At 33.8% G+C, this 10491-nt stretch overlaps 1 long non-coding RNA gene across 1 annotated transcript; it reads left to right on the forward strand.

Moving 5' to 3' along the window:
• Positions 1 to 2640: 2640 nt before the first annotated feature.
• Positions 2641 to 5617, forward strand: LOC113285771. The gene is made up of 3 exons (XR_003328928.1): positions 2641 to 2788; positions 2883 to 2935; positions 5264 to 5617. It is a non-coding gene; the product is annotated as an uncharacterized LOC113285771 (long non-coding RNA).
• Positions 5618 to 10491: the final 4874 nt, after the last annotated feature.

A 10491-nucleotide genomic window follows, 5' to 3' on the forward strand; every position in this document is an offset into this window, starting at 1 on the left:
CAGTACGCAAACAGGTATGCATACTATCACACATCCAAACATCAGTTGAAATCAGTACGCGTACGGGTACACATACTAAAGTTCCCGGACTTCAACTGAGTTCGCCAGTACGCGTACAGGTATAAGATGTCTGTCTCACACAAATCATATAAGATGTTACCAGGCGATTTTCACATGATCAGCTTTTGACTCTCGTCAAGAATATAAGATGAACTTGGTTAAAGCGAAAGCTTACCAACACATATTTCGAGAAATATGTAAGCGAGTTAAACTCAGCTCGAAATATCAAATGTGTATAAATCGAATACTATATAGTTATACGACTTTTGTCTCAAATAGGAGATAGAGTAGAAATAGACTTTCCTAATGATACATGAGTTTCAGTCCCCACATACCTTTTGTTGATGAAGTTCCACAAGCTCTCCTTAGTAGTTCTTCGTCTTTAATTGATGAATGCTGTGAAGTCTAAAGCTCAACTACACAATCTATCCTAGTCTGAGACATAGCTAAAAGTAGACTAGAAATCAAGACTTATAGTTTTAATCACTAAACTTGACAAACAAGCTTGAGATAGCAATGCTTGCCAGTTCGACTGAGCAGTGCTCTAACAATCTCCCCCTTTGTCAATTTTAGTGACAAAACTATCAATACATATAGATTACAAAATAAATAAAACTTTATAGCTTCTTATCCAAATGCTTGATCTCCTTGGTTCTTCAACATTACTCGAAATCTTCTTCACTTCCAAGTACTCCAGTGATTCTGAACGTGTTCAACTCAGCATCATAGTTGTTGAAGATCCGTAGATATAACAATGAGAAAACAGTAGGTCCCAATCATTGTTATACAGTGTCATAGTATTATTACACAACATCAAAGTCCAATTGTACCACAACTTTGACAACAATACTGCGGTGATATGTATCACTCCTCCTTAGTCAATACTTCATCTCACATGAAAACCACTCCCCTTTACATAATGATCCGTAAACCATATGTATTTGTAGTGTGAACTACACAATAATTCTCCCCCTTTTTGTCAATATAAATTGGCAAAGATACGAAAACTAATGAGATCATAATGAAATTCTCATAGCGATACTTCATGACTAAAAGAAAACATATCAACTTTGTTTCGATGATTTCACATAGTTGAAACTTAGTGTATTCATCAAGGAGTTTATAAAGATACAAGATAATTCCTACAATATTCCACAGCCGCACTCCCCACAAAGATTTGGAAATTAAGCACAAGTTCAATCAATAACTCTCCCCCATAAAATGACATTCCCGAAAGAACAACAAGAGCGACCTTATTTTTACAGGAAAAGAAGGATTTCTTTGGACATAATCAAATCACATGAAACATGAATTTGTATCCAAAAAACTTAATTGAATTAATCACAAAGAAAATGATTAATACAATTGGCCATGCTAAACATAAGAAAACTGACGGATCAGCACAGTACTTTCACAAAGATGTGGATCATGGAAAGACCAACACTGCGGAAAAATCAAAGATTCGTTCTATTTTTCATCACTATTTGCACAATGACATATAATAGACTTATTATTTGGTTTCAAAAGTTCAATCTATCTTTCATCAATATTTGCATAAAGACATATGATAGACTTAATTTTTGAGCATGTATGGGACAATCATAGTTCACGGAGAACACACATATCCCGTAACAATTTACAATATATAAAACCAATAAAGATTAATACTGCAAAATCATCTTCCAAATAACTTAGAATTTAAATAAATAAATCTAAAAACATTGCAAGATGAAAATCGTTGGCAATAGCTATGTATACTCACAATTTGCGAATCCCTAGTTATCCTTCTTAAAACACAAGAATAAATTCTCATAAGAAGTTTCATAGACAAAAACAAGAAATCAAGTTTCCCTGCATCATACCTTTGAAAGGGTCCATCATAAAAGGTATCACTGATATCCTTGATTCTTTTGACCGTAGAGACTCCATGTTCATGAGTTAGAACATCAACTTTCTGATCAACAATGCTAGCAAGATGCCTAGGTTTGACACAGTCCACGATGAGTTTCTTCTGATTCCGAATCAAGATATTTTGATTTTCAAGGATTTTTGTCTGACCATCAATGAGATGATTTATTTACAGTTTAAGATTCGCAAATTCGACCTTTGAGTCATTCTGAAAAAAAATAAAATCCTTGAAAGATTCACCAGTCCAGGAGTTGTACTCTTTCTCTGCAATCATCTTTTTCAATACAAGTTCTTTAACTGAATCACATCCTTGAACATATTCTTCCATCTCAAGATTCACCGATTTATGAAGGATTCTCCATTTTATTTTTATTAAGGATGGAAAAACTGTAACATTCTGAAAATTTTCCTAATTCTTTAACCCCGATCCTAACTTATTCGGACAGTGAATTTAGTACGGTGATCCCATAGACGCTATAGAGTCCTTTTTATCAGTTTCCTTTTTTTTTTTTTTTTTTGCTAAAAACCTAAGCTTGTTTACCAGTTATCTCTAATCCTACACCCGGCTGCCTTGATAAATCTCCATGCAGTGAGACACGTGTCAAGATGCTTTGAAGAAAATATTCATGCAATTAAACAGATGTCAAGGGCGTTTTGGAAAAGGAATAAAATTCCAATTTATTTTCTCCCGTCCTTTTTTTTCTTCCCTTTCCTCCAAATAACTTTTCCCATCTCTAAACTCCCAGAAGCAGTGAGTGTTGGAAGGTGAATCACTGAGAGTTTGTTGTTATAGCTCCTTGAGATGTAATACTGTAAAGAGGTAAGAAATTTCTCCTCTCAATCTCGAATTCGTAATCTCTTGATCAACTTGTTGAAGAAAAACTAAATTTTCATTTGTGTTGAATAACTTGAAGTTTCGAGAAGAAGACTGCAAATTGGTGCTTTTGCTATGGAATTAACGGTTGAGGTAGGGGTTTTTATTTCCCTTGATATTCTTGTTTTACGCTTGCTTACCAAACTGATTTTGATGGGTAAATTGACCTGATTTCCTTGTATTTATATGATTCATGAAAATCACTATATGTGTTGAAATAATAATCTTGGCCTTATGATTTACCAATTCAGAATTTGTATTTCTTCATAATCTTGCTTGAATCTGCCGAGGGAGTAGGATGTTTTATAATCCTTGCTACTGTGAAGTGGGTTTTATTATGCCATCTTGTTTTATGACTACTGGAACTGTTATTACTCTCAAATATGATTTCCCTAAAGTTTTAGTAAACATTCAAGTTCTGATTTTTAGCTTAACTCAAATGTTATAGTTTGGTTTCCAAGTAGCATATTACCTGTTTGTAAAAATGATTACATGAACTACTTTCTCAAGACATATAATACAACCTGAATCGATCTTGTTCTTATTCTTTAATCCTAATCCTCGTGTTTTCATTAAATGGATATTTAAATCATTGCTTACTGCGGTATTAAGGATTGATTATTGAGAAATTTAACAAGTCTTTCATAATTGTTGATTTAACTCCAACTTTAGTCAAAACTGAAACTTAAAGTGTTCCTGCCATGTTCTATTTCAAATTTTCGGATGCCTATGTACCTTATTACTTTTGTTTTTCAATTTTATGTTAAAGAGGGGTTTCCCAGCTTTCCAACAATACCAAGTTTGCGGAGATGAGATTTGATGAATTCCATCGTCTAATGAATTTTAAACGAATTTTCTATTGGAGACTAACAAATCTGAAATTTTCTGAACACGGTACTGTTGTGCCGTTTTTCTGAGGCTTTTCCAAACAGATATGGACCTCAATACTTCTTCTTGTCATTTTTATGTTAGAGAAGACTTTCTTATCTTTTCAACGAGATTGAATTTGCTGAATTCCATTACTTGATGAATTTTGTACGAATTTTTGATCATCAACTACCGAAACTGCAGTTTTCTGAAAAATATTACTTCTGTTTTGTTTTGATGAGTACTTTCGACATAGTAGCAAACCTTACAGTATTTTATTACTCCCTCTGTTCCACTTTAGATGATGTTTTAGGAGTTTCCACGCAAATTAAGAAATGGAGAGAGATATAAAAAAATTATTTTCATACCCTTGAGAAAAGTCTCCAAACATTAATTGTTATTAGTGTATTTAAAAATAAATTTATAGTTCCAAGACAAAATGTTAGGGTATTGTTGGTAGTTTTGTGGGAAAAATATGAAAAACTATCAAGTATTGTGGAACAAAAAAATAACCTTAAACACTCATCTAAAATGGAACGGAGGGAGTGTAATTTTTATATGAAAGGGGGACTTCTCAGCTTTCCAACAAGCCATAGTTTGTTCAATTTCGTTGCCAAATGAATCTTGTACAGATTTTTGATTATAGACCATAGGAACTGCAATTCCAGGATGTATCTTTTAGCATTCCTGTGATGCTCTTGTTTGTTTCAAGACATTTGACAGTATTTCATGGGATTTCTTATCTTTATTATCTCGGGTGATAACATAGTTTTCAATCCTCTTTACTGAAATGATTCCCATAACCTCATTTTTAATTGAACATATACCAGTTTTGCGTTAATCTTGTTTAGGAATCTCATTGTCACTCGCACATATGATTTTCAAGCCAAATGAAAGAATGGGATGTATTGATACTTGATTTTGAACTGTCTTCTCTTCTTATTCCTCTCGGCAGTCAAGGATAGGTTAGTTTCTGTTACGTTTTAATAATATGAGAATCATTCATAATTTGTGAATTCTGCAATGAATGCTTTACTGAGCTTACTCATTTCTTTGTGTATTGTTTGCAAGTTGAGTTATCGTGTTTCAATAAGAACTTATTCGCCAATGCTGCCGATATTTATATTTGAGTAAGTTTTCAGTTATTAATTTATGAGGTTCTTCAGAACTTGGTTTGATGTTTCCCTTGTGACAACTAGATTTGGAAACTAGATGACTCTATTATAGGACTGTCAGGCCTTAATTGGCACCCCATCTACGGATGACAACCCGGAAGACCGTTTGTTTGATAACGGTGGCTGGTATCGGACTACCCTGACGTTGGTTACGGCCATGTAATTAGTAGAGTAATTTTATCTGAATTTTAAATGAATGGCATCTTACAAATGTTTGTGAACAAATGCTTTACATTACTTATGAATTTCAGATTCTAGTTTTATGCTCTATGGATGCTCTAAGCTTTTGGCATTTTATTTGTATATCTTTTGGCGCTCGATTATCGTTATATCTCCTACTGGGCTATGGGCTCACCCCGTTTTGTTTTTTTTCCCACAGAGTTAGAATTTGGAACAGTAGGCTAAAGGAAGCTTGGTGCAACGAAGCTAGAGGCACAAGGTTGGTATTTACTTTGTCGTCCTTATTATATATATATATATATATCATGGCATAATTACTAGGTGGGCTTGTGGAGGGTTTTGGCGACACTGTTCATGTTCAGTTGGCTTAAATCTTACGTCAATGCCTTTGCAAATGAATATTACTTTACAAAATTTTCATTTAATAAATGAAAGTGGTATTGAATTATTTCAATTTATTTATGTTTTGTTTGTCTCATATAATCTTCTTATGGGTTTTTTTTGTTTTTTTGTTTTTGTTGGAATCAGTCATTAATTAAGTTCTTTTCTGAAACTTCTTGTTAATTGACAAACATTTTAAATCTTTTACCATATCTCACAGAAGTGGTGATTTCCATTTACAAATGATGTTGTTTAATTTCCGAAAATGAATATATTTCATATTTTTCTTTATACTTTCATTTTAACTTCCGAGTGACATACCGGGGGATTTCGCCTTGCTGGACGGGTTGGATTTCCAACCTGTTAGAGGGTAAATTTTCTGGTACGTCACAAAAAAAGTATATGAAATATATATATGTTCATAGATAAGAGAAGAAAAACCTTGTTATGAAAACCCTAAAAAACTCTCAATCAAGGACAGTGACGTTTGTGGACCGGATAAGGAAGGTTAATGGATCAAAGGGATCCAATAAAAGGAAATACACACTCTTTTTTTATATCTGTTACATTCATAGCTCAATAATCAAAAGAATCAACTATAGCATAGAGAAAAGATACAAAAGTTAGTGGGAGTCAATAATTGACTCAAATCTTCAAAAAGAAAAAAAAATCTAAATCAAACACACGACTAATGGTAATCTACAGTAGACTTGAGCCACTCTCAAAAATCCTTTTTATGAGAGTTCTGGTTTTCAATAGGAGATAGAGTAGAAATTGACTTTCCGAGTGATAGATGAGTTTCAGCCTCCACATACTTTTTGTTGATGAAGTTCCACAAGCTCTCCTTAGTAGTTCTTCGTCTTTAATTGATGAATGTCGTGAAGTCTAAATCTCAACTACACAACCTATCCTAGTCTGAGACATAGCTATAGTTTTGATCACTAAACTTGACAAACAAGCTTGAGATAACAATGCTTGCGAGTTCGACCGAGCAGTGCTCTAGCAATCTCTTCCTTTGTCAATTTTAGTGACAAAATTATCAATACATATGGATTACAAAATAAATAAAACTTTGTAGCTTCTCATCCAAATGCTTGATCTCCTTGGTTCTTCAACATTACTCTAAATCTTCGTCACTTCCAAGTACTCCAGTGATTCTGAACGTGTTCAACTCAGCATCATAGTTGTTGAAGATCCGTATCTATAACAGTGAGAAAACAGTAGGTCTCAATCATTGTTATACAGTGTCATAGTATTATTACACAGCATCAAAGTCCAATTGTACCACAACTTTGACAACAATACTATGATGATATGTATCACCCCCTTAGTCAATACTTCATCTCACATGAAAACCACTCCCCCTTACATAATGATCTGTAAACCATATGTATTTGTAGTGTGAACTACACATTAATTCTCCCCCTTTTTGTCAATATAAATTGTCAAAGGTACGAAAACTAGTGGGATCCTTATGAAATTCTCATGGAGATACTTCATGACCAAAAGATAACATATCAACTTTGTTTAGATGCAATCATATAGTCAAAACTAAATGCATTCATCGAGAAGTTTATAAAGATACAAGAAAACTTCTACAATATTCCACGGCCGCACTCCCCACAAATATTTGGCAATTGCACAAGTTCAAATAAGAACTCTCCCCCATAAAATGTCATTCCCGAAAGAACAACAAGAGCGACCTTACTTTTACAGGAAAAGAAGGATTTATTTGGACATAATCAAATCACATGAAACATGAATTTGTATCCAAAAAACTCAATTGAATTAATCACCGAGAAAATGATTAATACAATTGTCCATGCTCAACATAAGAAAACTAATGGATCATCACAATACTTTCACAAAGATGTGGATCATGGAAAGACCAACACTGCGGAAAAATCAAAGATTCATTCTATTTTTCATCACTATTTGCACAATGACATATAATAGACTTAATCTATGGTCTCAAAATTTCATTCCATCTTTCATCAATATTTGCATAAAGACATATGATAGACTTAACTTTTGAGCATGTATGGGACAATCATAGTTCACGGAAAACACACATATCCCGTAACAATTCGCAATATATAAAACCAATAAAGATTAATACTGCAAAATCATCTTCCAAATAACTTAGAATTTAAATAAATAAATCTAAAAACATTGCAAGATAAAAATCGTTGGCAATAGCTATGTGTACTCACAATAATTGCTATGTCAATCCCTAGTTATCCTTCTTAAAACACAAGAATAAATTCTCATAAGAAGTTACCTAGACAAAAATAAGAAATCAAGTTTCCTTGCATCATACCTTTGAAAGGGTCCATCATAAAAGGTATCACTGATATCCTTGATTATTTTGACCATAAAGACTCCATGTTCATGAGTTAGAACATCAACTTTCCGATCAACAATGCGAGCAAGATGCCTAGGTTCGACGCAGTCCACGATGAGTTTCTTCTGATTCCGAATCAAGATATTTTGATTTTCAAGGATTTTGGTCTGACCATCAATGAGATGATTTATTTGCAGTTTAATATTCGCAAATTCAACCTTTGAGTCATTCTGAAAAAAATTAAATCCTTGACAGATTCACCAGTCCAGAAGTTGTACTCTTTCTCTGCAATCATCTTTTTCAAGACAAGTTCTTTAACTGAATCACATCCTTTAACATCTTCTTCCATCTCAAGATTCACCGATTCATGAGGTCTTGAAGGGTTCTCCATTTTATTTTTATTAGGGATGGAAAAACAGTATATAAAATATATATGTTTATAGACAAGAAAAGAAGAACCTTGTCATGAAAATCCTAAAAAACTCTCAAGCAAGGACACGGACTTTTGTGGATCGTATAAGGAAGGTTAATGAATCAAAGGGATCCAATAAAAGGAAATACACTCTTTTTTGATATCTCTTACATTCATAGCTCAATAATCAAAAGCATCAATTAGAGCATAGAGAAAAGACACAAAAGTTAGTGGGAGTCAAGAATTGGCTCAACCTTCACAAAAAAAATCTAAATCAAACACAACACTAATGGTAATTTACAGTAGACTTGAGCCACTCTCAAAAATCATCCTTGCAACTCTCAAGTTAGATACAAGGATGCAGTTATCTAGAGTTAGGTGGCAGAGTGAGATGTAATCCCACTATGATAATTGATAGATGAATTGTAAATACCATCTAAAGATTTGATCCTTGTATTCCTTGCCTTCCTTCGGTTATTTCTCTTTCCATAGGAAATAGTCATAACCCTTTTAACAAATCCATCAGAGATTTTTCTGAGGATTAAGTCTAGGACCTCTAGAGATTGGTTCCAGAATATCAGAATTGTGAGATCTCCTCCTCATAGACTTAGACTTACCAGTTTCATTCTCATAACTACTGGGAAAATGTATATTGGTGTAAGAATTTGCACCGTGAGAAGGAACATGATTCCAAAAAAGATTTTGAGATGAGTGACCATTGAAATCCTTTTTATGAGAGTTCTGGTTTTCTGAAGAAATGAAATCCATTGTAGATGTTGTCAGACAATTTACTCTGTCGATTGTAAAAAGAAGTAGATTTTGAAGCTCAGAAATCGGTTTCTTTCTATCAAAACAATGTTGAATATGGTGATTCTTTTTCCCACAAAAAGAACAGTATCGTGGATCAGAAACATAATTCCCTTGACTCATAACCTTTTCCGACATACACGAATTTTGCAAGCGATTCAAAGCGGGTAATTCCTTGAAGGGAATTTTCTTCACGCTTGGTAATACCTTATGAGTATTTGAAAAAGGTAATGAGGATGACTTTCTCATCAAAACAGAGTTTTCCTTTTTCAAGGTGTCACACTGTTCTTGGGCACATCGAAGAGATGCAACAAGATTCTCTTTTTCACGATGGATGTTTATCTCTGATGAATGAGCCATGATTAAACGTTCTTCTCTAATTGAGTATTTTTTAACAGTATCTTCAAGCATACTAATATTCTCACGCTGTAGAATTGTTTCTTGAATCAACTTTTTGATATTGTTAGAGAGAGATTCAATAAAGCAATAGAGTTCACGTTCTCTTTCAAGAGACTTCTCAAATTCATCAATGAACTGATCATTCTTTTCTTCAAGTGTCTTGATTTTAGAAACTTGAAAATCAATGATTTCAGAAGATATTTTTAACGATCTGGTGAGTTCCATTTCAGCTTCAGACATAGTATTAAATGTCACATCAGGGGAAATGTTATCAGAATCTGATAGCAAAAAATTCTTACCTCGAGACTCGTAAGAATCATAAAAAGAGTTACCCTTGGAGGTAAGTCCAAGACATTTAGCATAATCAAAACTTTTGGAAATCATTTCTATGTGCACGAGTTTGAGATAAACAACTATCCACACAAATCAGATTTCCATAAACACAGACTTATGAGGTCTTAAACGTGTTTGCCTGCTCTGATACCAATTGAAATAGCGGGGGTCTAACAACCACACCCAATATTTAGCTTAGCAATCTATATGGATAAAATCTAATATACTTTCAAGAGAAACAACTAGATAGTCAGACTCAATCTTTAGAAAGGTATATCAAAGAGTTTATATCTAAATTTCTTAATTCAATCCGCAATCAAACAAATAGGAATTTGCGAGCCCGATTGAATAAGAGAAATAACTTGGACGGTATCACAAACCAATATCCAAGTGTCAATCAATTCAATCAACAACCCAAAGGTCGGATTCAAGAACTGATTGATCTTAACGCACAACCTGTGATATTTCAATTATATAAACAAATATAATGCGGAAAAGAAATAACACAGACACCAGAAATTTTGTTAACGAGGAAACGACAAGTACAAATAAACCCCGGGACCTAGTCCAGCATTGAACACCACAATGTATTAAGACGCTATAGACACTATCCTACTACCAATGAACTTCAGACTGGAACATGTAGTTGAGCCCTAACCAATCTCACACTGATCAAGGTACAGTTGCGCTCCTTACGTCTCTGAACCCCAGCAGGATTCTACGCACTTGATTCCCTTAGCTGATCTCACCC

Source organism: Papaver somniferum, chromosome 6, assembly GCF_003573695.1.
Source record: "Papaver somniferum cultivar HN1 chromosome 6, ASM357369v1, whole genome shotgun sequence".
NCBI classification, from domain to species: Eukaryota; Viridiplantae; Streptophyta; class Magnoliopsida; order Ranunculales; family Papaveraceae; genus Papaver; species Papaver somniferum.